The sequence below is a fragment of the Erinaceus europaeus genome, chromosome 11 (assembly GCF_950295315.1).
Source record: "Erinaceus europaeus chromosome 11, mEriEur2.1, whole genome shotgun sequence".
Classification (NCBI taxonomy): domain Eukaryota; kingdom Metazoa; phylum Chordata; class Mammalia; order Eulipotyphla; family Erinaceidae; genus Erinaceus; species Erinaceus europaeus.
Genome location: NC_080172.1, coordinates 46,906,081 through 46,933,770, shown reverse-complemented (window position 1 = coordinate 46,933,770; position 27,690 = coordinate 46,906,081). Strand labels below are relative to the sequence as shown.

Below are 27,690 nucleotides of genomic sequence, written 5' to 3'. Positions count from 1 at the left end.
GTTACAGGTTGGCTGTACACAGTGATTTATGGCCTAGTTCAAAGGGAATGGGGGAGCATGTACAGGGAGGTACCCTGTCTGGAAAAGTACATCCATCATAAGTTCATGAAGTCAGGAGGAACTGCCTAACGCCCCCCCCTCCCCGGTCAACCTGCTCAGACTCTCATGGAAATAATGGCTTGGACTTCCCAGACAGTGGGCTGTTTTCCCCCAACTGGCATCTCAGGTGAAAGGTGGGAGGGGGGCACTGGGGAACTGAGGTTCTTAACCTGTGATGTCTGGTATTCCAGGCACCTGGTGTCAGAACCCAGTGGGATTCTCCAACATTCTGTGATCCTAACAGCCAGAAGGGATTAAAACTTATCAGTAAGGAATTCTAGTTGCACCTATTGTTGTTAAGAAAGAAACTTTAGTTTGCCTCTGTTTGTGTTGAGAAATGAATTCTGGTTTGATATTATAAACACTTGTTAAGAATGGAACTCAGGTTTGATCCTTTCTGCATATCCTATGCTGAAAAGAAACACTTATCTTTACTGGATGGGCTTGTAGTATATGAGATGCAGAGTGCTGCATGTACATGGAGGAGACAGAGACTATATAAGAGGAAAAAGGACAATAACTACAAGAAAATGATTTGAGAGGCTTACCCCTTGCCCCCACTGACAGATGGATCTTCTTAATAAAGTTAAAGGTTTTTGTTTCTTTTACAAGTTGTGTGTGATATTTTTTTTGGGGGGGATATTCCTTTAATAGTCTTTCCCGTGATGTCTGAATTATTTATGGGAGTGGGGAACCTCTATGTGCTTACGTAGGAATTGGGGCCAGGACCCTCAGACAGGTGGGTGCCTGTGGAAAGGGACTATACATAGGACTCCAATTCATACCCATCTTGGAGCAGGAGGGCAAGTACAGCTCTGAGGTGGGGGGATGGCTGCATTGAATGCTTGATAGCAGACCCATTAGAAAGAAAAGCACATGACTGGCAAAATAGCTCACTTGGATAGTGTGCTGCTTTGCCATATGTAAGACCCAGGTTCCAGCCTGGTCCCCCTTGCTGTGGTGCTGTGGTCTCTTTGACTCTCTCTGCATTTCTGTTTTTCTTTATATTTATTCAAATAGGAAAGGAAAACACAAAGGGAGGTGCTTGTACTCAGTCCACCAAGACTTAACCATGAACCTGACTGCATTTTTGGTAGCCACCCCCTCCCCCACCTCCAGGGCTGCAGTCCTGACTGGGTCCTATGGAACTTTCTGCTCAGCACCACTGCAGTCACTTTCCCATCCCCCAAAGGAGAATGAGATCATCTTTCATGAGACTTTTTTCCATTCTCTGAGGTAAATAACCTAAGCTAGGAATGATTCTCTGTTCCCTTATCATGCCTTCTTTCTGCCTTAAGACAGGCTGGGGAGGGTGGAGGTGGGAAGGGGGGGGCTGTCATTTGTGCAGCTTTTCAGAGTGCCTGAGACACTGTTGATTCAAGAATTGTTTTACAAAGCTGATTAGATCTGTAAAACTAGCCTAGTCTGATTTTTGTTATTTATTCATTTATATTTTCAGATCAACTCCCTACATGTTTCTTTTTTTTTTCCTTCAAAACATTTTACTGGGGTGAATGACAGTTTACAGGACAGTTGACCCATGGGGACATTTTCTCATCTCCCTGTGACAAGTGTCTGCGAAGCAGTTCACCACTAACTAAAGTCTTCTTTCACCATTAAGCAGTATGTTTGGGTTTTATCTATTTATTTATTTACATTGGGTAGAGATGTAAATTGAGAGGGAAGGAGAAAAATAGAGAGAGGAAGAGATGAGGGGAGAGAGGAGAGAGAGAGAGAGAGAGACCTGTAGCCTTGCTTCAATGCTCATGAAACTTCCCCCTGCAAGTGGGGACCAGGGGCTTGAACCCAGGTCCTTGTGCATGTTAACATGTTTCCTCTACCAGGTGTACCACAGCACCTGGGTTTTTGTTATTTAACAGGCCTGATAGGTGTATCTCTTATTTGTGTGTGAGACTACACAAATAAGAGGATCCTAGGGACATGGGGCTCCTCTCAGGAACATGGGGCTCACTGGTACTGTTGGGGGGGTACATAGCCCTGTGTGGTACAGACTCAAGCTCACCTGTGAAGTGAGCTCCACCCAGATATGAGGAGCCCCCTGTGTGTGGCCATACCCCACCTGCCCTGTGTCCAGCCCAGAGCCTCCTGTTGAATGCTCTCCCTGATGGAGTGGAGGCAGACAAAGATTCCATTGTCTCTACATGTGTCCAATAAGCCTTCTCTCAGCCCAGGTTCTTTTCTCTCCCTGGATGGAACTTTGCAGGCCGTGCAGGTTGGAGTCATTCAGGTGTCAATTTCCAGATGATGAAAAGACCAGTTAGAAGCTCCTTCTCTCCTTTCAGGCTAAGCCTGGCCATGCAGTGAAGGGGCTCAGGGGCAGCCTTTCCCCTGCCTGTGGCCTCTCCTCCACTCCCTGCCCTGTTCAGGATTCCAGGAGGTGGAGAGAACAGAGACAGGGCCCAGGAATGTCTCCCCTGAACACTGGTAATCTGACCTTGGGCTCTTCTTGGGTGCTGGGTGTTCAAGGGCTGACTGTTGGGGTGGGGGGTTTGGTGGGGGTGACTTTTGTCACCTGAGTGCAAGGGAGGCCTCCTGCTCTACTCCTGACTTCTGAGAGAAGTCTCCACACTGACTTTTAAAATTTATTTATGAGAAGGAGAGAGAGAGAGGAAAAAGAGGAGGAAGAGAAGGAGGAGGAGGGAACAAGAGCACTGCTCTGGCACATGTGATGCTGGAATTGAACTCAGGACCTCATGCTTGAGGGTTGAATGCTTCATTCACTACACCATCTCCCCAGATTCCCCCTATTCTCTCTCTCACACACAGATTAATTTATTAACATGAGAGAATGAAGGAGCTAGAGATAGATAGATAGACAGACAGACCCAGAGCATCATTTTGGCACATATCACATGTTGCATGAGTACAGTTTTTCATTTTCCCATGCTGGATGTCCACACAACACTCCCATCATTAATGGAAGTCCTCCTCCATCATCATGCACTGGGTCCCCCACATACTATTTAAGAATTTTTATTCATTTATCTTTAAAGATAGAGACAGAGAGGTAGAAAGGTAGGGAAAGAGTGAAAGAGAAAGCACTGAAGCTTCTTCAGTACAGTGGGCTTGAACTTTGATCACACACATGGCAAAGCAACACACTGTCCAGGTGGGCTAGCTCCCATTGCCTCTCTAGTGCCTTCTGCTTCACCCCCTTCAGAGTCCCTGATTTTGCTGTGATAGTTCTGGGTGTGAGTCAGGAATATTTCCTGCAACTCTGGTACTCTCAGGGGACTGAAAGACAGGCTTGAGCTCTCTGAGGGGTCTCATTTGGGCTCAGATGAAGGGGCAGTGCTTCATCCTCCTCCTCGGGGGATAGGAGAGTGAATGGCACCCCAGTACGTCCTTGGCACTGTCTCTGAACATCCCTGCCTTCTTTTAAAAATATTTATTTATGCTTTTTTCTCTCTCCCTGGCCATCTTGGTGGCTGCTCTTGGTGAGTGGCTCCTTCGGGCCAAGCTTCAGGCGTCGCGGGCTGCCCTTTGGAGCCCCGAATTCTGAACGCCCTGTCCTGTCTCCATGCTCTAGGTTGGGGGCCGTCCCGCACCTAAGGCAGGAAGATGGTGGCCGCAAAGAAGACGAAAAAGTCGCTGGAGTCCATCAACTCGAGGCTCCAGCTGGTGATGAAAAGCGGGAAGTACGTGCTTACAAGTACGTGGATACAAGCAGACTCTGAAGATGATCAGACAAGGCAAAGCCAAGCTGGTCATCCTGGCCAACAACTGCCCTGCCTTGAGGAAATCAGAAATTGAGTACTACGCCATGTTGGCCAAACTGGTGTCCATCACTACAGTGGCAATAATATTGAATTAGGCACAGCATGTGGAAAATACTACAGAGTCTGCACACTGGCCATCATTGATCCAGGTGATTCTGATATCATCAGAAGCATGCCAGAACAGACTGGTGAAAAGTAAATCATGCAAGATTTTTCTGTAATAAAGTATGAAGAGGTTTTAAAAGTGTTGTGTTTGTTTTAGTTATTTATTTATATCTTATATTTTTCTGAAGATAGACTAGGCAAGACTGGGGGAATTAAGAACTACAACGTATTAGTTTCCATGTGCTTATAAGATATTTGGTTTTTATAACTCCACAGTATTGCTTGGTATGTGTATGTGTTTGAGAGAAAATTCAGTACCTAGTTTAACTAGTACTGCAGTTTACAGTTAAAAGTCCCAGTCTTTGTGGCAACAAGTATTAAATGACCTGGTTTTCCTCACTCAAATTTTGCTACAGACTGAGACACTCTAATTAATTTATGAAGGGAGATCCTTCCTAGAGGTGTGTGGTTGAAAATTGTACTTGTATAATAAAAATAAAAAAATAAAAAAGAAATAAAAACCTCACCCACAAAAGTTAACAATTACATAAATAAAATAACTTTACAAAGAAAAAAAAGAGAAAATTATACTTGTGTCTAGAATAATCATGAGCTCAGTGGCTAGAATAATTAGATCTTAAATAAGTTCATGATTGCCCAAAAAGGTGTTATGGTGTTATTTTAGTCATAAAGGACATAGTTCTTTTTTTTTTATTATTAGTGATTTTTCCCTTTTGTTGCCCTTGTCTTTATTGTTGTTGTAGTTATTGATGTTGTTGTTGTTAGGACAGAGAAATGGAAATAGGAGGGGAAGACGGGGGTTGGGGGGGCAAGAGACACCTGCAGACCTGCTTCACTGTCTGTGAAGCAACTCCCCTGCAGGTGGGGATCTGGGGCCTTGAACCAGGATCCTTAGGCTTTGCACCATATGCGCTTAACCTGCTGCGCTACCGCCTGACCCCCATAAAGGACATAGTTTTGCAGCACCTTCAGTTCATTGTGTTTTTGGGCGTACATCACACTCAGTTTAGTGTTGGCCCTTAAGCAGGCAGTGCTTCCTGGGACTTGTCTTATTTTTATTATTTTATTTTTTATAAAAAGGAAACATTGACAAAACCATAGGATAGGAAGGATACACCTCCACACAATTGCCACTACCAGAACGCCATATCCCATCCCCTCCCTTGATAGCTTTCCTATTTTTTAACCCTCTAGGACTATGGACCCAAGGTCATGGTGGGATGCAGAAGGTGGAGGGTCTGACTTCTGTAATTGCTTCCCTGCTGAACATGGGTGTTGACTAGTTGATCCATACTCCCAGCCTGCCTCTTTCTTTCCCTAGTGGGGTGGGGTTCTGGGGAATCTGAACTCCAGGACACATTGGTGGGGTTGTCTGCCCAGGGAAGTCTGGTTGGCATCATGCTAGCATGTGGAACCTTGTGGCTGAAAAGAGAGTTAAAGCCAAACAAGTTGTTGACTAATAATGAATCTAAAGGCTGGAATAGTGCAGATGAAGAGTTGGGGGGCGGGTCTCCCTTTTGTAGATAGCAAGTAGGCCTATTTTAGTTATATTCCAAAGGGCCTGTAGCTATACTAGTTTTTTTTTTTTTTTTTTTTAAGGGAAAAACAGTACACTGAGCTTTTGTGTTCAGTACTCAGTGCTGCTTGGGGTTAACCTTATTCAACCCACTCATGCCTGTAGGACAGACAGATGCAAAGGAAAAGCGATCAGAGGGAGTTGGGCAGTAGCACAGTAGGCTAAGCACTGGTGGTTCAAGGAGCAGCATCAGGATCCTGGTTCAATAATGACAACAAGGGCAACAAAATGGGAAACAATGGCCTCCAGGAGCAGTGGATTTGTAGTGCAAGCACTGAGCCCCAGAAATAAGCCTGGAGGCAAAAAAATATGTATTTGTTGCATGCACAAACAACTTTATTAATGATCTAATCAAAACTCTGAGGAGACCATCTAACTTAGGGCTGGAGAATGTCTCCATTTCATGAAGAGATGCTATCTCCCTGTCAGTACCAAAATAATTCTAGCAGTTCAAAGAAAATAAAGTTTAGGGCTGAGTTGTGGTGCAGCTGGTTGAATGTACACATCACAGTGCTCAAGGACCTGAATTTAGGCCACTGATCTCCACCTGCAGGAGGGAAGCTTCATGAGTGGAGAAGAAGTGCTACAAGGGTCTCTTTTCCTCTCCCTCTCTTTGCCCTTTCCCTCTCAATTTCTATCTCCTAAAAAAAAAAAATCTTGGAACCTCATTCTTGAAAGTCCAATAAAAAAAAAAGGAAAGAAAGTGTATGTAATTTTAGAAATTAGGCAAGACATTTTTAGAAAATAACACTGAAATACTGAGACCCTTCTTAAGTGAGAAACAAGATTTGGAGAAATAGACCACATAAAATTAATTTTTTTATAAAGAAAAAGAGGAAGAAATTTCAGCCGATCTTGGATGAACCTTGAAAAATTCATGTTAAGTGAAATAAGTCAGAAACAGAAGGATGAATGTGGGATGATCTCACTCTCAGGCAGAAGTTGAAAAACAAGATCAGAAAAGAAAACACAAGTAGAACCTGAACTGGAATTGGTGTATTGCACCAAAGTAAAAGACTCGGGTGAGGGGGGAGAATACAGATCCAAGAAGGATGACAGAGGACCTAGTGGGGTTGTATTGTTATATGGAAAGCTGGGGAATGTTATGCATGTACAAACTATTGTATTTACTGTTGAATGTAAAACATTAATTCCCCAATAAATAAAAAAATGAAAAAAATTATTTATTTATTTTGATAGTATAGATAGGTAGATAGATAGATGAGAGAGAGAGAGAGAAAGAGAGAGACCTACAGTCATGCTTCACCAATCATGAAACTGCCCCCCTGCAGGTGAGTATCAGGGAATTGAACCCACCCCCCCTTTCTTCTTTCCCCTGAAGTGAGGGCTGAAGTCACAGGTCTGTTTTTTTCCTTTTCCCCAGAACATTCTCCACAAGGGACCAAGAGACTTCCTTTAGCAAGTGTTGAAACTTAACAGTCTTTGTTCTTAGCCTTGGGACCAGGGTGCAAAGGAGAAATGGTGAAAATATTCTTTGTCAGCTGAAGCAAATAAATGCCTCCTCTTCCCCTACTCTTCTCTTCTCCCTCTTCTAAAGGATTTATTTTATTTATAACACACACACACACACACACACACACACACACACACACACACACACACACACACAAGACCTGCTGCACTACTCCACTGATTTTGAAGCTTCCCTCCTGCAGGTGGGGACTGGGGACTCAAACCCTGGTCCTTTTGCATGGTAACATGTGTGCTCGACTAGGTGCACCATTACCTGACCATGACTCTTGATTTCGAATAACAAAGCTTCTCATCACAGAACCTTCTTCTCAGTGAGGGCAAGTTGTCTATCAATGCCATGCTATGTATAAGAATCCTACACACAAAGCCTGAAGATTTAATTTGAGTTCAGGAACTCCATGTTAAAGTTTATCTTGCAGTTTGAAAGTGGAGATGACAGACAGGTGTGAGGGAAGGAGAAACCCCTGGAAGGAAGGTCAGGGTACACACAGCCCCTTTTATTTTCTGCCCTCTTTTTTTTGTGGAACCTGCCTTTATGGGAGAGAGAGAGAGAAAGAGAGAGAGAACCATAGAAAGAGGGAGAGATACAGAAGGAGAGAGATACAGAGAGACACAGAGAGACAGGGAGAACACCACAGCACAAGTGTTTCCCCTGGTGTCCTGGTAATTCTATGTGGTGCTGGGGTTTGAACCTAGGCTGCACCCATGGCAAGACAGGCACCCTATCTGTGAGCTCCCTCTCTGACCCTAAGTCACATTATTAGGACAGTGGTGGGAAACAGAAGCAAACAAAGTGAAATAGAAATAATCAAAATGATTGCATGGGAGAAGAGGGACTACAGGTGGAAACAGGCAGTTGTTTTTGAATGATTTAATATTTTATTTCATTCTATTTCATATTATATCATATCATACCATATCATTTCATTGTTTCCTTTTCAAAACAGAATTTATTATTTTTTCATAGTATTATATAGGCTTCATGTGTACAGCACCATGCATTAACACCTAGATACTCTGTATTATATTTGACATAAAAAATCTAATAGGAACTTCCGGAGGTGGAGCTACGAGCAGCTGCAGATCGCTTTCTCTCCTCTCCTCTCCTCTCCCAGATCAACTAGGAATACCAAAGGAGACCACCCGGGACCGAAACAAGACAGGACTAGAATGACCACAGGAACCCACTAAATCACCAGTGAGTACAATCACATGTGGCTGGTGACAGAGAGAGGAGCTTAAGGAGAGATTAAGTGACTGCTAACAGTCCAGCAGTTTGTCAGTTGAGACACCACCTCCAGTCTGCTCCACCAACAAGGGAACAGCTGAAGGGAGGAGAGGACTCCCCAGAGACTCACCAAGTGCAACTTTGAGTCTCCATTGCTACTACCCTCAGAATCCGGAGCAGCGACAGGGAGGGACACCAGGGGACAGACATCTAACCAGGAAACTCAGGAGAAGACCTATACCTCGGTGGCATAGCTGAGGGGCTGTGAAAGTCTCTTTGCATAACCACTGGATTATCTCTGCCACACCCTGCTTTATCTCTTGGTCAGGAGTCAGTAATTAAGCTGAAGCCTATTGATAGTTTAAAAGTCCTCAGGCTCCCATAGCCTACAGGGAAGAAAAAGAAAAAGAGGCTTTTAAACCACTGAGCTCCAACTCAGGGATTAAAATACTATTGAAACAACTGTTAACTTCCACCACTGTGAACCCTTTAATTAACTTACTTAGACACAAGTCAATCCAGGCAATAGCGATAAGTAATTTGAAAAGTACTGATAAAGGGAACTCATAACATAATATATAAAATGGTTAAAACAACAAGAAGAAATATTGGAGAATCGAACCAGGACAAGAGTCTAGCTAAAAGTCCTCCAGAGGGTGAAGCACAAAATAACGAGTTCAACATCCAAACATTAGCTAAGGAAATAATGACAGGAGTGAGTAAAGAATTTGAAAAAATTGTAATCAGAAATACAGATTAACAAATGAGACTATGCAAGAAAATACTAATTATCTCATGGTTATTAGAGAGCTGAAAGCTGAAATTGCTGAGCTAAGAATGCAACAAGCTGAACAAGCTAAAACAGTATCAGAACAGGGCAACAAAATAGATGAACTCCAGAAAACAGTAGAGGGCAGAGAGAATAGAATCAATGAGGCTGAAGACAGAATTAGCAAGATTGAGGATGAATTAGAGACAACTAAAAAAGAAGTAAGAGATCTCAAAAAGAGATTAAGAGATGCTGAAAACAACAACAGAGTCCTATGGGATGACTTCAAAAGAAACAATATAAATTATTGGCATACCAGAGGAAGAAAGAGAAGGAGAGGAAGAAAGCATTCTTCAGGCCATAATAGCTGAAAACTTCTGTAGTCTAGACAACATCAAAGACATAAAGATTCAAGAATGGAAAGGAATAAGGATAAAGAAAGGACCCTGAAGGCTGCAAGAGAAAAACAAAGAGTCACCTACAAAGGAAAACCCATAAGATTAGCAGCAGACTTCTCCATACAAACACTACAGGCCAGAAGAGAATGGCAAGATATCTATCAAGTGCTCAATGAGAAAGGCTTTCAACCAAGAATACTATATCCTGGCAGACTGTCATTCAGACTAGATGGAGGCATAAAACCTTCTCAGACAAGCAACAGTTGAAGGAATCAACTATCACCAAGCCTGCCCTGAAAGAAGTTCTGAAAGGTCTCCTATAAACAATTAGACCACCACAAATAGGACATATATCAAAACACTCTAAAACTTTACAAGAATGGCGTTAAAATATCTTCAATCTTTGATATCAATAAATGTCAATGGCCTGAATTCACCTATTAAAAGACACAGAGTAGAAAGATGGATCAGAAAACACAACCCAACAATATGCTGTCTACAGGAAACCCACCTAACTCATCAAGACAAACACAGACTTAAAGTGAAAGGATGCAAAACTATCATACAAGCCAATGACCCACAAAAAAGGGCAGGAACAGCTATTCTCATATCTGACACGATAGACTTTAAAATAGATAAGATTAAAATAGATAGGAATGGACACTACTTAATGCTCAGAGGATCAGTCAATCAAGAGGACTTAACAATTATTAACATCTATGCACTCAATGAGAAGCCATCTAAATACATCAAACTTCTACTGAAAGAGCTACAGCAATATATTAACAGCAACACAATCATAGTAGGGGACTTCAACACCCCACTCTCTCAACTTGACAGAACATCCAGGCAGAAAAATCAATAAAGACATAAGGGAGCTAAATGAAGAGATAGATAAACTGGAACTATTGGACATTTTCAGAGTGATTCATCCAAAGAAACTGGAATACACATTTTACTCAAATCCACATGGGTCATTCTCGAGGATAGACCATATATTAGGCCACAAAGACAGCATCAGCAAATTCAAGAGCATTGAAATCATCCCAAGCATCTTCTCAGAACACAGTGGAATTAAACTAACACTTAACAATCAACAAAAGATTAGTAACAGTCCCAAAATGTGGAAGCTCAACAGTACACTACTTAACAACTTCTGGGTCAAAGAGGAAATCAAGGAAGAAATCAAAATGTTTCGAGAGTTCAATGAAAATGAAGACACAAGTTATCAAAATATTTGGGACACAGCTAAAGCAGTCCTAAGAGGGAAGTTCATAGCTATACAAGCACACATTAGGAAACAAGAAAAAGCACAAATAAACAGCCTGATTGCACATCTCAAAGACCTAGCAGAAGAACAATAAAGGAACCCTAAAGCAACCAGAAGGACAGAAATCACTAAAGTTAGGGCAGAAATAAATAACATTGAGAATAGGAAAACCATACAAAAGATCAACGAAAGTAAATGTTACTTCTTCGAAAGAGTAAACAAAATCGACAAACCTCTAGCCAGACTCACAAAACAAAAAAGGGAGAAGACCCAAATAAATCGGATAGTAAATGAAAGAGGAGATATCACAACAGACACTGCAGAAATTCAACATATCATGCGAGGCTTCTATGAACAACTATATGCCACCAAGCTAGAGAACCTGGAAGAAATGGACGATTTCCTAGACATCTACCAACTTCCAAAACTAAGTAAAGAGGAAGTGGATAACATGAACAGGCCCATCACAACTAATGAAATTGAAAAAGTTATCAAAAATCTCCCCCAAAATAAAAGTCCTGGACCAGATGGTTTTACAAATGAATTCTACAAAACCTTCAAAGAAGAACTAATACCTCTACTTTTAAAAGTCTTCGAGAAGACTGAAGTCACTGGAATACTCCCTGCCAGCTTCTATGAAGCCAACATCACCCTAATACCAAAAGCAGACAGGGACACAACCAAAAAAGGAAATATAGACCAATATCTCTGATGAACATAGATGCGAAAATATTGAACAAAATTCTAGCCAACCGGATACAGCAGTATATCAAAAAGATTGTCCATCATGACCAAGTGGGGTTTATCCCAGGCATGCAAGGTTGGTTTAATATACGTAAATCAATCAATGTGATCCACCACATCAACAAAAGCAAGGCCAAAAACCACATGGTCATATCAATAGATGCACAGAAAGCCTTTGACAAAATACAATATCCCTTTATGATCAAGACACTACAAAAATGGGAATAGATGGAAAATTCCTCAAGATAGTGGAGTCTGTATATATCAGACCTACAGCCAACATCATACTCAATGGTGAAAAACTGGAAGCATTTCCACTCAGATCAGGTACTAGACAGGGCTGCCCACTATCACCATTACTATTCAACATAGTGTTGGAAGTTCTTGCCATAGCAATCAGGCAGGAGCAAGGAATTAAAGGGATACAGATTGGAAGAGAAGAAGTCAAACTCTCCCTATTTGCATATGACATGATAGTATACATGGAAAATCCTAAGGAATCTAGCAAGAAGCTTTTGGAAATCATTAGGCAATACAGTAAGGTGTCAGGCTATAAAATTAACATTCAAAAGTCAGTGACATTCCTCTATGCAAACACTAAGTAAGAAGAAATTGAAATTCAGAAATCAATTCCTTTTACTATAGCAACAAAACCAATAAATATCTAGGAGTAAATCTAACCAAAGAAGTGAAAACCAATAAATATCTAGGAGTAAATCTAACCAAAGAAGTGAAAGACTTGAAGAAAATTATGAGTCACTACTCAAAGAAATTGAAAAAGACACAGAAGTGGAAAGATATTCCATGTTCATGGGTTGGAAGAATTAACATAATCAAAATGAATATATTACCCAGAGCCATCTACAAATTTAATGCTATCCCCATCAAGATCCCAAGGACATTTTTTAGGAGAATACAACAAATGCTACAAGTGTTTATCTGGAACCAGAAAAGACCTAGAATTGCCAAAACAATCTTGAGAAAAAAGAACAGAACCAGAGGCATCACACTCCCAGATTTCAAACTGTATTATAGGGCCATTGTCATCAAAACTGCTTGGTACTGGAACATGAATAGACACATTGACCAGTGGAATAGAACTGAGAGCCCAGAAATGAGGCCCCATACCTATGGACATCTAATCTTTGACAAAGGTGCCCAGACTATTAAATGGGGAAAGCAGACTCTCTTCAACAAATGGTGTTGGAAAGAATGGGTTGAAACATGCAGAAGAATGAAACTGAATCACTGTATTTCACCAAATACAAAAGTAAATTCCAAGTGGATCAAGGACTTGGATGTTAGACCACAAACTATCAGATACTTAGAGGAAAATTTTGGCAGAACTCTTTTCCGCATAAATTTTAAAGAGATTTTCAATGAAACGAATCCAATTACAAAGAAGACTAAGGCAAGCATAAACCTATGGGACTACATCAAAGTAAAAAGCTTCTTCATAGCAAAAGAAACCACTACCCAAACCAAGAGACCCCTCACAGAATGGGAGAATATCTTTACATACCATACATCAGATAAGTTTAATAAGCAACATATATAAAGAGCTTGCCAGACTCAATAACAAGACAACCAATAACCCCATCCAAAAATGGGGGGAGGACTTGGAAAGAATATTCACCACAGAAGAGATCCAAAAGGCTGAGAAACGTATGAAATAATGCTCCAAGTCTCTGATTGTCAGAGAAATGCAAATAAAGACAACAATGAGATATCACTTCACTACTGTGAGAATGTCATACATCAGAAAAGGTAACAGTAGCAAATGCTGGAGAGGGTGTGGGGTCAAAGGAACCCTCCTACACTGCTGGTGGGAATGTAAATTGGTCCAACCTCTGTGGAGAACAGTCTGGAGAACTCTCCTAAGGCTAGAAATGGATTTACCCTATGACCCTGCAATTCCTCTCCTGGGGATATATCCTAAGGAACCCAACACATCCATCCAAAAAGATTGGTGTACACATATGTTCTTGGCAGCACAATTTGTAGTAGCCAAAACCTGGAAGCAAACCAGGTGTCCAACAACAGATGAGTGGCTGAGCAAGTTGTGGTATATATACACAATGGAATACTACTCAGCTGTAAAAAAATGATGACTTCACCATTTTCAGCTGATCTTGGATGGACCTTGAAAAATTCATGTTAAGTGAAATAAGTTAGAAACAGAAGGATGAATATGGGATGATCTCACTCTCAGGCAGAAGTTGAAAATCAAGATCAGAAATGAAAATACAAGTAGAACCTGAAATGTAATTGGCATATCACATCAAAGTAAAAGACTCTGGGGTGGGAGTGGGTGGGTGGGGAGAATACAGGTCCATGAAGGATGATAAATGACATAGTTGTATTGTTAAATGGGAAACTGGGGAATGTTATGCATGTACAAACTATTGTATTTACTGTTGAATGTAAAACATTAATTCACCAATAAAGAAATAAAAAAAATCTAATAGTCTCCTTCACCATACAATTGACCCCTTCACCCAGTTTAACAAACCATCCCCTCCCCTTCTGCTAACCACTATGAGTAAGTTATTTATTTATTTTTTTGTCATCACAGGAGCTACACCTCCAGATTGACAGAGACAGAGATAGATAAAGCACCCAAGCTCCCTTCAGTGTGGTGGGGCCAGGCTCAAACCTAAGTCAAGGACACATGGCAAAGTAGGTGCATTATTCAAGTGAACTATCTTGTTTACCCTCACCTATTTAACCTTTAAAAAAGCTAGCTTCATGAATTAGTTTTATGAAAATACAAAAAAAAAAAAACCCAAGGTGGCAATTCTATAAAATTATTTTTAATATGAATAAATTTAAGAAATATTTTATCTGTTGGATAGAGACAGAGAATTGAGATGGAAGGGAGAGATAAAGAGAAAGAGAGAGACATATCAGAAACACTGCTTCACTGTTTATGAAACTTTCCCTTGCAGGTGGGAACTGGGGGCTTGAGCTCAGATCCTTGAGCATTGTAACATGCATGCACTCTACCAGGTGCGCCACCATTTGGCCCCATATAATTGAATCTTATTTCCTACTTTATGTGCTTTCTGATTTTCTGTAATGAAGGCAACTACATTTAACTTTGCTTTATTATTTATTTATTTTTTAGATTTCCTTGTTGGGGGATTAATGCTTGACCGTCCACAGTAAAATACAATAGTTTGTACATGCATAACATTTCTCTGTTTTCCACACAACAATACAATCCTCCCAGGTCCTCTGCCATCCTGTTTCAGGACCTGAACTCCCCCCCCCCCCCCCCCCCCCCGCCCCCACCCTTTGCACCCTTTGCACCCTTTGCAACCACACCAACTCCAGTCCAAGTTTTGCTTAGTGTTTTCTCTTCTGATCTTGTTTTTCAACTTCTGCCTTATTTTATTTTTAAATAGAGTGTGAGAGAAGGAGAAGGGAGGGTTGGGATGATAGCGCACCTAGTAGAGCATACACATTACCGTGCTTGAGGACCTGGGTTGCATTGGATCGACCTTCTCGTGGTGCATCCCGTGAGTACCCATTCATTGGGGAAACTGATGATCCTTCCTAGCCGACTGAATCCACATGGATCCCAGTCACTTTCAAAGCCAGCAACAAGCAGCTCCTGACAGCTTTGCTGTTGACTGGCTATGGAAGACGGGCAAACGCTAGAAGAAGAAGGACCTGGCTTCCAGCTTCTGGTTCCCGCCTTCGCAGGGGGAGGGGTGCTTCACGAGCAGTGGAGCAGGCTCTCCTCTCTGACTCTCTCCCTTTCTTTCTGTCTCATCCTCTATCAAAAAGGAAAAAAACAATGCCACCAAGAGCAATAAAGCAGTGCAGGTACTGAGCCCCAGTACTGAGCTCCAGCACTCTGGTGGTGGCGGCAAAAACAAAAACCAAAAACACAAAACAAACAAACACCCCCAGAGAACACAGGAGAAACACCACAGCACTTCTCCCTTGTAGGCGCTTCCACGTGGTGGCCAGCGTCTTCAACCCTGGTCTTCCTGGTGAGCTATCTCCTAGACCCCCTTCAGGCTGTGACTTGAACCAGGGAGTCACCACGAGAACCTCCCAGTCTAAGGGGGTGGATTTGGTCTGCTCTAGGGGGTGGGTGGGGGACAGACGCTGCTGGGATCTCTGGGTGGGGCCGAGTTAACCCCACACTCCACCCTCCCCTACTCCCCAGCCCTGTGCCCAGCAGGCAGGGGTGTGGCCCTGGTCTCCTGAGAGCCTCCATTGAGGTTTAGAGTGGTGCAGTGGCAGGGCCTTCGCTAATTCCTGCCAGCAGGGGGCGGCAACGCCATTTCAGTCAGAAGGGAGGTTGGCTCAGGCCCAGGGCACTTTCAAGGGGTGAGGATGTAGCGCCCAGGGTGCTGGGAGCCGCCCTCTTCACATCCCAGTCCTGTGAGGAAACCTCTGCAGACTCCTCCAAACTGCCTTGTACGTCATGTTCACCTCCAAGTAATGCCTACTTTCCATCTTATGTTTTTTTCTCTCTCTTTTAAAAAATTTTTTATTTATTTATTTACTTATTTATTTTCCCTTTTTTGCCCTTTTTTAAAAATTGTTGTTGTAGTTATTATTGTTGTAATTATTTATGTCGTCGTTGTTGGACAGGACAGAGAGAAATGGAGAGAGGAGGGGAAGACAGAGAGGGGGAGAGAAAGACAAGACACTTGCAGACCTGCTTCACCACATGTGAAGCGACTCCCCTGCAAGTGGGGAGCCTGGGGTTCTAACCGGGATCCTTACACCGATCCTTGCGCTTTGCATCACATGCGCTTAACCTGCTGCGCTACCGCCCGACTCCCTTTCCTTCTTATGTTTTAAAAAATGTACTATTTATTTATTCATTTTAATTTTAATTTTTAATTGCAGCCGGGGCTATTGCTGGGGCTTGGTGCTTGCATGAATCACTGCTTGGGGTGGCCTCCCCCCATCCTTCTTTTTATCTTTCTCTCTTTCCTTCTCTTTTATACTTTCTTTCTACTTTTCTGTTACAAGAGCTTTGTTTAGCTCTGGTTTGTGGTGGTGTTGGGGACTGAACCTGAGATTTTGAAGCCTCAGGCATGAAAGTCTGTTTGCATAAGCATTACGCTATCTCCTCTCTTTCTTTCCATCTTTCTTCTTCTTCTTTTCTTCTCTTTCTTTCTTTCTCTTTCTATCTCTTTTTACTTTCTTTCTTCAGAGAGAAAATAAGAGGAAGGAAGAGATAGTGATGGAAAGAGAGAGACATCTGCAGCACTGCTCCACCACTTGTGAAACTTTCCCCCTGCAGACTAGGACCTGGGTCTTGGCCAAGGTAATATGCATGGTAATATATGCACTCAGCCTGAACTACTTCCTCCTTCAATTATTTATTTATTTATTGGATAGAGACAGAGAAATTGAGAGGAGTGGGGAGATAGAGAAGGAGAGGAAGACAGAGAGACACCTGCAGCCCTACTTCACCATTTGTGAAGCTTTCCCCGTATAGGCCAGGACCAGGGGTTTGAACCTGGGACCTTGTGCACTATAATGTGTGCACTTAACCACATGCGCCACCGCCTGGCCCCCCTCCTCCAATTAAAAACAAATATTTCTTTTGCCTCCAGGGTTATCACTGGGACTCCATGCCTGCACTACAAATCCACTGTTCCTGAAGGCCATTTTTCTCCTTTTGTTGCCCTTGTTGTTTATCATTGTTATTGTTATTATTGCTGTCATTGTTGTTGGATAGGAGAGAAACCAAGAGAGGAGGGGAAGACAGAAAGGGAGAGAAAGATAGACATTTGCAGACCTTCTTCACCTCCTGTGAAGTGACCCCCCTGCAGGTGGGGAGCTGGGGGCTTGAACTGGGATCCTTAGGCTGGTCCTTGTTCTTCGCACCATGTGCACTTAATCCACTGCACCACTGCCCAGCCCCACCTCCTCCAAATTTTTATTCTGTGTTTTACAGATAGAGACCGAAGCACAACCCCCCTCCCCCACCATGCCACACACAACTGGCGCTTCCAGTTGTTGCCAAGGATTGAACCCAGGGCCTCACAAATGGAACCATGGAAGGCATGTTGCTCCTGGCCCCAGCCTTCCAGGCCTATTTTTGATAAAGAATACCTTTTTCTGATGCATTTAGGGCTTTCTTTAATCTTAGGGAAGTCTGTTGGTTAGAGAAAGAGAGATATCTCAGCACTGCTGCACTGCTCATGAAGCATCACACCCCATTCAGATGCTCCCATGTGGTGATCAAGAGCTTGAACCCAGGTTCTTGCAGACGGCAATGTGTGCTCTACTGGATGAGCTGTCTTCCACCCCTGACTTTCTTTTTCCTTCACTGAGACTTTTCCTAAAATATCTAGCAATCTCATTTGCATTCACACTCTTATGTTGTATTCTGTTGTATGTGTTTGGTGTGGAAATAGAGAATCTGGGTCGATTTTGCTTGTGATTCACATCATAGGACAGATATTTTAATAGGAAGAGATGAACATGAGAATGCAAGTACTCCAAACTTTGTAGAAATCTTGGGGAGGGCTTTGGAAGTATGTGATAGGGACTTGGGGAGTGGTGGAACTAGGTAAAGTTGTGGGAGGAAGAGACACTTAGGCAACAAATGCAATTAAGAAAATTTTAATGTGTAGATTCTGGGTTAGAAAAAGATTTATTTATTTTTTTATCTTTTACTAGTGGACTACTAAGCTCTGTGTTTTCATTTTTATTAGTGATTTAATATTGATTTACATGATTGTAAGGGGTGTAATTGTAATAGGGGTATAATTTCCTACAGTTCCTATCACCAGAGCTCTGTGTCCTATCCATTTCCATTGGAAACTTCCTTATTCTTTATCCCTCTGAGAGTATGCACCAAAATTATTTTTTGGAGTGTTGAAGGTGGTAGTTCTGGCTTCTGTGATTGCTTTTCTGATGGACACGGACTTTGGTAGGTCAAGCCATACTCCCAGCCTGTTTCTATCTTTCCCTAGTGGGGTAGGGCTTTGGAGAGGCGAGGTTCCAGGAAGCATTGATGAGGTTGTCAGCACAGGGAAGTCAGAATGGAATCATAGTAGCATTTGGAATTTGGTGGCTGAAATGCTGTAAGATGGAAAACAGGACAAAATATTTAATAAACAAGAATCATAAAGTAGAAATACAGCAGATGAAAGTAGAGTCAGCTCTGGTTTATAGTGTTTAACTAGAGACTGAACCCAGGGTTCATGTGTCAGCATGACATCTTTTATAGAACCATTGTTCTATCTTCCTCACCCTTTTGTTTGTTTTAGATAGATACAGAGGAGAGAGAGAGAGAGAGGGAGAGAGATTGGCTTCAGCACTGAAGCTTCCTCCAATGTGATGGGTGCCAGGCTTGAACTTGGGTTGTGTACATGGCAAAGTAGCACACTACCTAAGTGAGCTATTTTTCTGGCCCTTTATATATATGTTATGGAGGCAGGTGCTGGAAAAGTCTGCAGTGGCAGGAGATGGAATCTGGGATGTCATGGATGATAGTCTAAGACCTGTGAACAGCACCCCAGAACCTTCCCCTCTCTGCCAGAGGCATTCATGGTTATTAATGGGATGTATGATGCCCATGGCAGGTGATCACTGGGTGGGGTTGGAAGGTGTGGCTCTTATGACTAGCATTTTTGTGAACCTGTTGAGTCTGAGTCAGAGTGGAGTCAGGCCAAGGCTATTCCCAGGGGGGCTTTCTGGGCCTTTCTTCTGGGAACTGAGCCTGTTGGTGGGTGTGGGGTGGGGTGGGTTGGTGTTTATCACAGTTGGTGGCAGTTAAGTGAGGATGGCTGTGCAGGTACAAATGGACGAAGGGATAGACAAGCTCAGTAGGGAGATTTCAGAGTGTGGGCCAAACTTGAAAGGCAGAGGCCTTGGGGTGGTAAGAGAAAGAGGAGAACATCTTGGGGGGTGTAGCCCCAGGGACAGTGGGGGAGGAACTGGAGGGCTGATGAGGACTGAGCAGAATAGCAGAGCCTGCTCCAGGGTTGGGCCAGGTGGGCTGTGAGACTGCTTCCCCTAAACAAGAGGTGAAGGGCTAGAGCTAATGGAACACAAGCTATGGCCTAATGCCGAGGGGCTGTTACTGAAAGAGGTGGCAGATAGAGAAGGAAAGACAAGGAGACAGCTGTAGCACTGTTTCACCATTTGTGAAGTTTCCCCACTGCGGATGGGGATTGGGGGCTTGAACCCTAGTCTTGTGCATTGTAGCATGTGTACTCAACCGTGTGTGCCCCCACCAGGCCCCTGAATTCCATTTTTTCCCCACTGTGTAGGTGGCCCCTTTTACTGGGTACACCTACCTGTCCCTTTATTTTTTCCTTTCTAGGAACTGCAAGATTGGTCTTAAAGTTTTATTTGTTCCTTTACTTTATCTATATACCACATATGTGTATGATCTTGCGGTATTTGTTGTTGTCCACATGACATATTCACTTAATGTAGCACCCTCCAGGTCCACCTATGTCTCTGTGTTTTATTATTTATGTTTAGATAGAGACACAGCACTGCTCAGCTCTGGTTTATGGTGGTGCTGGGGATTGAGCCTGGGAGTTGGAAGCCTCAGGCATGAAAATCTTTTACAGAACCACTGTACTATCTCTCTGGCTCCTAGTCATGTTGTTGCAAATGGAAAAACTTCAAATATATCTTATCTCTGTCTATATCTGAACACACACACACACACACACACACACACACACACACACACACACACACACGTTATTTGGAAAGTAATAGAAATATTACACCAAAATTACATCAGTGAAAAATGTCAAGCTAAAGAACTTGGGCCCTGCTTTTGCACCTCACAACCCACACTTGCCTGGTGATCTGATGATCTGATTTCTGTATATTTGCTCTGTCCCATCTTCCCTTGGTAGGACATACTAGAGGCCAGAGAATGGCTCAAGTGGGCCTGTGATCAGAAAGCATCTGGTTGGTATGTGATTTCTGGTGTAGGGATACAGGGGAGCCCTCTCCTTTGCTCCTCTGGGTTCTTCTTGGACTGGTTGAACAGATAAATCAACATCAGGTTACATTAGTAGGTGAAAAAAAGGCACAAATCTCAGAGTTGGTAAAGTGTGCAGTGGATAAAGTGTGGAATCCTCAAGCATGAGCTCCTGAGTTTGATCCCTGGCAACACATGTGTTGGCATGTTCTCTTCCTCCCTTCCTTCTCATAAATAAATATATATTAAAGAAAAGGAAAAGAACAAATCAAATTTCATGTGTATGTAGAAGCTACACGGATATAAGATCCAGATTAAAGGAGGCAGAATGAGTGTTCATAGTATTTAGCTGAGGAATGACAGGGGCTCTGGGCATACCTGAAGACACTGGGGTGGTGGGACTGTAGCTGGGTGGAGGGGGAAGGGCAGGGGAGTACTTGGAGCTTGTGGTCTAGTCTGGGGACTGAGCCACCTACACAGATCTAGGGTTTGTTTAAACCCCAAGATCAAAGCTGCCCCTGTCTTTTTTTCCCCTCTTGCCAGTTTCAACCATAAGAACTCACCTTGAAGACTTAGCTTTTATTTTTTTCCCCATCAGAATTGTTGCTGGGACTTGATGCCTGCATGATGAATACATCACTCCTGGTTCCTTTTTCTTTTTTACTAGAGACAGAAATTGAGAGGGGAGAGGGAGATAGAGAGGGAGAGAAGAAGAGACCTGCAGCTCTGCTTCACCACTTGTGAAACTTCGCCCTTGCAGGAATTTGTGCCTGGGTCTTTGCTCATGAGATGCCTGCTCTACTGGGTGCACCAAACTCCAGGCCAGGACAGGATGGGGCTGAACCCAGAACTGAATGATGTAGTGACTCACCCTGGGTGGGGGATGGAGCTCCTTTCACATGTTTGGGGGTGGGTAGGGTAGAGAGCACATGTGTTACCATGCACAGGACCCAGTTTCAAGCCCCCAAACCCCACCTGCAGGGAAAGCTTCACAAACAGTGGAGCAGTGCTGCACGTTCTCTTTTTCTCTCTGTCTCTCTCTCCCTGCCTGACTCTCACCTCTATACAAAAACTTGCCTGGGTCTGAGGGTGACCTTCCCCCAAAAACTGCTCTCATCACACATCAGACCCTCCTTCCCTGAGAGAACTCAGCACCTCTCCAGCAATTTGGGAGGCCACCTTCCTGGTCATCAGACATCAGATTATGTGTGGGCTGCCTCTCTCAGAACTGAAAGAGGCCCCTAGACACCCAGATAGGACACAGACAAAGAACCCATGGACTCTGGGGAGCCATCTGTCCTTTCTCAACTTGGCTTCATAATCTGTGACCCTGCAGAGCTGTCCTGGGGCCCCACAGAGCTGGCCTGATGGAACCACACAGCCCATTGCTGGGTGACATCCAGCTCCTTTTAGACTCTGGTTCCCTCACCTGCAAATGGACTCAGGCTAGTTAGAATGTTAAAACTGTGTGTGTGTGTGTTTGTGTGTGTGTATTGTACCTAATGAAATGCTTATTTAAAATTTTTTTTTTTTGCATAGAGACAGAGAGTGAAAGAAACCACAGCATTGAAGATTCCTTGAATGGGATGGGGGCCAGGCTTGAAGCTGGATCAAACACATGGCAAAGCAGTACACTATCCAAGTGAGTTCTTTTTTTGGTCCTCCTGAAGGACTGCTAACTACCCCCTACCAAATTTCTGCTCTGTTTGCAGCCATTCACCCCACACATGTATTGTCTAACATCTGCCGTTGGGAGGGTCCACAGAGGGGCAGGGAAAAGCCAAAACAAAATAGGTCCCCTCTCACTGAATCTTTGCCACTGCGACCTGTTGCCAGTTCTGCTACTGGAGGGCCATGATATACAGGTGGGTAGTCTATTTCAAACAGGCAGTGGAGCCCAACACTTAAAAACATGGTTGCTGGGTCAGAAGGTGGTACACCTGGTTACCATGCTTAAGGACATGGGTTCAAGCCCTTGGTCCCCACCTGCAGGGAGAGGTTAGCACTTCATAATTGGTGAAGCAGTGCTGCAGATGCCTCTCTGTCCCTCTCTTTCTCTATCTAACCCCCTTTCCTCTCAATTTCTCTCTGTCCTAGTAAAATAAATAAAGTTAAAAAAGAAGGAGTATGAGGAGAAGGACATACATAGGTCAGGAGGCAGTACAGTGGATAAAGCACTGGACTCTCAAGCATGAAGTCCAAAGTATGATCCTGCTATCCTAATGCCAGAGTGATGTCCCAGTTCTTTATCATCCTTGCTTATGTAAACAAACAAATAAATAAATAAACAAATAAACAACCAGTGCTGGTGAGGTGGTGGAGTGGTGGAGAGAATGGAACCCTGTATGCTTGATAGAGATGTAAATTGGTTCAGCTACTCTGGAAAACAGTATGGAGGTTTGTAAAAATAAATAAATAAATAAATAAAAACTACCAGTTGATCCAGCAATCCCACTCCTAGATATTGATTCTAAGAACACACACACAAAAAAACTTACCCCCCAAACTAGCTGCACCTCCATGTTCATGGCAGCACTACTATAATAGACAAGAGGTGGACGCAGTAAAGCCAGTGGGTAGGTGAGAGGATGGAGAAGTTGTGGTGTAAGCACACAGTGGGATTCTCTTTAGCTGTGAGGAAAGATTCAGCTTTGCTTTTTATTACTATGTGGATGAATCTCCAGGGGAATAGACAAAGAAGAAGGAGGAGAGCGGACACCAAGTGACCTCATTTATGTGAGTGACCTAGAGAAACAAAGCAAGAGGACAAAGCCTTTTGACTCTGCATAACTGAGGCCACCAAAGAGGGTGGAAAAGGAAAGGGCTAGTAGGCTTGGGGGGGGGGGGATGTTGTTACTTTGGAGGTGGGAATTTTGTAGTAACACACATCACAAAGAGGTACACCTAAGGGGTACATTGTAAGGTACATTGTACCCCTAAGACAGCTACTTCGTATACCAGCAGTATACCAATAAAAACATAAAAAGGAAGCATTACAAATTAATAAAATTTCCTTCCTTCCTCCCTTACTCTTCCTTTCTTTATTCCTCCTTTCTTTCTTCCCTCCCTTCCTTCTTTCCTTCCTTCCCCTTCTTTTCTTCTTTCCTTCCTTCCCCTTCCTTCCTCCCTCCCTCCCTCCCACCCTCCCTTCCTTCTTTCCTTCCTTCCTTCCTTCCTTCCTTCCTTCCTTCCTTCCTTCCTTCCTTCCTCCTTCCCTCCCTCCCTTCCTCCCTCCCTCCCTCCAGTTATTACTGGAGCTTAGTTCCTACACAACAAATGCATTCTCCTCTCCCCCTAATTTTTTCTTTTATTTTGATAGGACAGAGAGGAATTGAGAGGGAAAGGAGGGAAGGAGGGGAGTGTATGTGGGGAGAGAGAATTGCAACACTGTTTCACTGCTCATGAGCAACCCCCCCCAGATGGGTACCAGGGATTGGAACCCTGATTCTTGTGTGTGGTAACATCTCATCCAGATGTAGCCTGGCCCCAATTTTATAATTTTGAAACTTGGTGTATTTTAGTTCAGCATTATCTGTGAAAAATATATATATGTAGCTAGTTCATTGATATTTATGATTTCACAGAGCTATTTCATTTTATGAATGCAATTAATTGATCTGTTCTCCTTTGCTCTATTTATTCATCTTCCCTTGCAGATAGTCTACTTTTTTCTATTACAAACAAAAATTCCAAGAATATCAATAGGAAATGTGTATTTTGTACTCTATTTGGTCCTGCTGATTTTTTCTGATGCCAAAGCAAATTTATACTCCCATCAGCAGTGCAAGCATTTCTGTTGCTGAAAATTCTAATTGTCAGAAGAAATATTTTGCTTACTTTGCTATTTTAATAATATACTTGAAACTTGTGTTTCTATCACCCTTTTCCTATGAACTACTTGTTCTTAGGCTGTAGACATTTTCTTATTGCATTTTCTGTTTTCTCATGTTATATAAATTGGATACAATGCCTTTGTCAATTACATGAATAACATATATTTCTTCTAATCTCTGCCATATATATATATTGCTATCTTTGATGAACATACATTTAATGCAGTGAATTATTTTCTGGGCTATGTATTTTGCTCTTAAGAAAATCTACACAACTCTGAGGTCAAGATCCTTTCCTACATTCTTTCTATATATTTTAAAGCTTTTACTATTTAAGTTTTTAACTCAGTTGGTAAAAACATCTGGGAAGAGCTGGAGAGATAGCATAATGGTTATGCAAATGACTTTTATTCCTGAGGTACTAAGTTTCTAGATTCAGTCTTCAGTACCACTGAGCATTGCTGAGAGAGGAGAGAGAGAGAGATGGGGGGGGGGAGGAGGGAGAGAGGAGATGTAGCATTTAAAAAAAGAAAGAAAGGAAGAAAGAGATGTAGCATTTAAAAAAGAAAGAAAGGAAGAAAATGGAAAGAGTGGTGTGTGGTGGCACTGGAGTTAGCTCACTTGCCTTACTGTGCACACAGCTCAGGTTTAAACCCTCAGCCTGCTACCTGAGAGCACTACAGTGTGGGGAAAAGCTTAGTGCACTTTTGGAAAAAAAAAAAGAATTTGGTTAAATCTGTATGTTGGGGTTGATGTAATAGCTCACTTGGATAGCACAGTTTTTGTAATGTGCACGACCTGGGTTAGAGTCATGCCCCTGCTACACTGAAAGAAGTTTTGGTGCTGTGGTCTCTTTCAAAGTGGTGGGGGCCAGACTAGAACCTGGACTGTGCAGTTGGGGAAGCAGTATACTATCCAAGTGAGCTATTTCATCTATCTGTGCCTTCTCCACTGAGCTTGGCTATGTGCAAATGCAGTAGAGCTGGTGGGGTGGGGTGTTGGGGAGAGTCAGTGCTAATTGGATTAGAGCTCTGCACTGGGTGCTGACTGAGCCATCACTCCACCTCTGGCTCCTGGGTAGGTGCCAGAGAGCCCCTGAGGGGCTGCACTGGGCACATTGTGTGGGGCTTGGCAGACCTTGGCTTGGGAAGTGGGGGGGTAGCTTGTGTCTTCTAGTCTTCTCACAGTATCCAGAGACAGCCCATAACACCAGTCTGAGATGAGCACTACAAGGTGAGCCCTGTCATCCTTCTCCTTGGATGACTGTGAGAACCAAATAGATGTTCAGATACCACTAAAAGGGTTCAAGGCAAGTATATCAGTCAAGTGTATTAATATAGATACTAACCATTGGATAACCATAGAAAACAAACCCCCAATTAACCTGGTTATAATAATAATCATTGATATTATAAAATTTCTTTTCTCTTTTTTATTTATTTTTGTTTTAATTTTATTTATTTATAATATTCTAAACTTTGTAAGACTATAGGAAACCCCTTACATTATCTTTAAGATCCTCATTTCTCCTAGTCCTGGTACCTTTAGGACTATGCCCATACTTCTTGATATTTCTTCTCTGTGATTCCTTGCTGCCATACCACCTCTCTCACCTTCAACTAAATCACTACTGGTGCTGCCATCCCACATCATGCTGCTACTGAATTGCTACTGTGAACTGTAACCAGAGATATGGAGCCTGAGAAGTCATCCTAGAAACTCTACAGATATGGTGAGACCTTTCCTAACACATCAGACTACCTATATCCATGTTAGATGGCACATCATTTAACTAAGTAACAGATACCAGATTAGGCTAGTATTTAAGGTACTGGATACAGGTGTACATGTATCCATAAACAAGGAACAACCATATAACTCAAAGTTAAAGTGCTCAATAATGGTTGAAGAGCCTAAAGAAGGCATGATAAGTTCTCTAATTGATTGGACTTAGGCCAAATTAGCTGGGAGCCTAGAAGAAAGGCCCAATGAAGACAGATTCCAAAAAACTAACTCTGACTGGGCTCTACAAATGATACTCAATGCCTAAACAACTGAGAGAAAAATCTAAGATCATCAGATAAATAGAGGACTACAAAAATTGGATAAGGGCGAGAGGCTGGCTCACTTAATAATGGCCCTTTAGGTAAATATCATACTACCTCATTATCTGGGGCCCTATTTAGGGAATACTTGGATTCCCATACACATATGATGGGCCTAGACCTCTAAAGGGTCCCTCTCTCCACTACAACTGGATGCTTCCATAAGAAATGGCATTTTGTGGGCCCTCCCAGAACCTAGTACTCACCATAAAGCAGTGATGATAGGGATAGCTCTAGTCTCTGAAGGGAAGCTAGGGGTATCCTACCCTGCCACTTGAAAAGGACTGGTCTTGGGATAAGTGCAGCCTGCAATGTTCTATGTTGTGACCATGAGTTGTAAGCTCAGACCAATAGGGACTTAGAGGTTACACAAGCTCTGGTACTATATATGTATGTCCTGGAGCAGTTGTATGGAGGTAGATAGTTAATTTTAGCCACAGAATTATTTTTCAAGAATAGGAGCTACTCATTGCCCTAATCCTACTTTCTAGCCCTTTTTCTTTACTCTGACACCATTCTCTCAGACAATATTCTTATGCAATTTCAAGCTAGCTACCAAACTCAAGCAAAACTACCATAGTTGTGTGCTCCCAGGAACATGCCTAAAATTTCTAGCTTTCTTCTGTCCTAAAATCCCTAATCTCATCTGCTCTAATCCTACTTTTTGGTTCCTGTTCATTAACCATTTTGTCTCAACTTAGGTCCTGCCATCTTCCAGACACCAACTTATAGATACTACCATGACTCCATTCCAACTTCTTTGGGCAGACGACCTCACTCATCAATTTGTCCTGGGACCTTGCATCTCCAGAGCTCTGGTCCTCTAGGGAGAGAAAGAAACAGGCTGAGGGTATGGGTCGAACTGTCAATGCTTATGTTCCCCAAAACAACAATGACCCATACTCCCAGCAGGGGAGAAGCGATAGGAGGAAGATAAGAGGGCTCTGAACTCCAGCTCTACTGGGCTAGCCTGGGGATGTCTCTTCTCAGGCAGGTACTCTCTGGGTTGGAGAGAACGTGACTGGAGCCATCCTGGGCTGCTACTCAGCGACACAAAAGAGAGGTACCAGAGCTCGTGGTGGTGAGGTGATTCAATTCTTCATTGATCAGAGAGCCAAGGCTTTTTTTTTTTTTGAAAAGTATTTTATTTACTTTATTTTTGAGAGAGATGCAGAGAAAGACAAAGAGAAACACCAGAGCACTGCTCAGCACTGGTTTATGGTGATATGGGTTATTAAACCTGGGACTTTGGAGCCTCAGGCATGAGAGTCTCTTTGCATAACCGTATGCTATCTACACTCGCCCATGGACAAATATTCTAAGACTAAAGTTTATTCTAAGAATGGCCAGTGTGGCAAACAACCTTCTGTCTGAGG

General features: G+C 42.8%; 1 protein-coding gene, 1 long non-coding RNA gene, 1 other non-coding gene and 1 pseudogene across 3 annotated transcripts in view; 3 read left to right on the top strand and 1 right to left on the bottom strand.

The window, feature by feature from the left end:
• The window catches only part of LOC103115605 (protein S100-A8), a 253,840-nt gene that overhangs the window by 157,436 nt on the left and 68,714 nt on the right, over positions 1-27,690 (top strand). The gene's annotated exons all lie outside the window — the stretch shown is intronic.
• On the top strand, positions 3,525-4,083 carry LOC103115604 (large ribosomal subunit protein eL30-like; annotated as a pseudogene).
• On the bottom strand, positions 7,294-7,375 carry LOC132541617 (small nucleolar RNA SNORD103/SNORD85). Its single transcript, XR_009552748.1, has one exon. It is a non-coding gene; the product is annotated as a small nucleolar RNA SNORD103/SNORD85 (small nucleolar RNA).
• On the top strand, positions 15,512-23,077 carry LOC132541210 (uncharacterized). Its single transcript, XR_009552379.1, has 3 exons — positions 15,512-15,899; positions 21,916-22,018; positions 22,474-23,077. It is a non-coding gene; the product is annotated as an uncharacterized LOC132541210 (long non-coding RNA).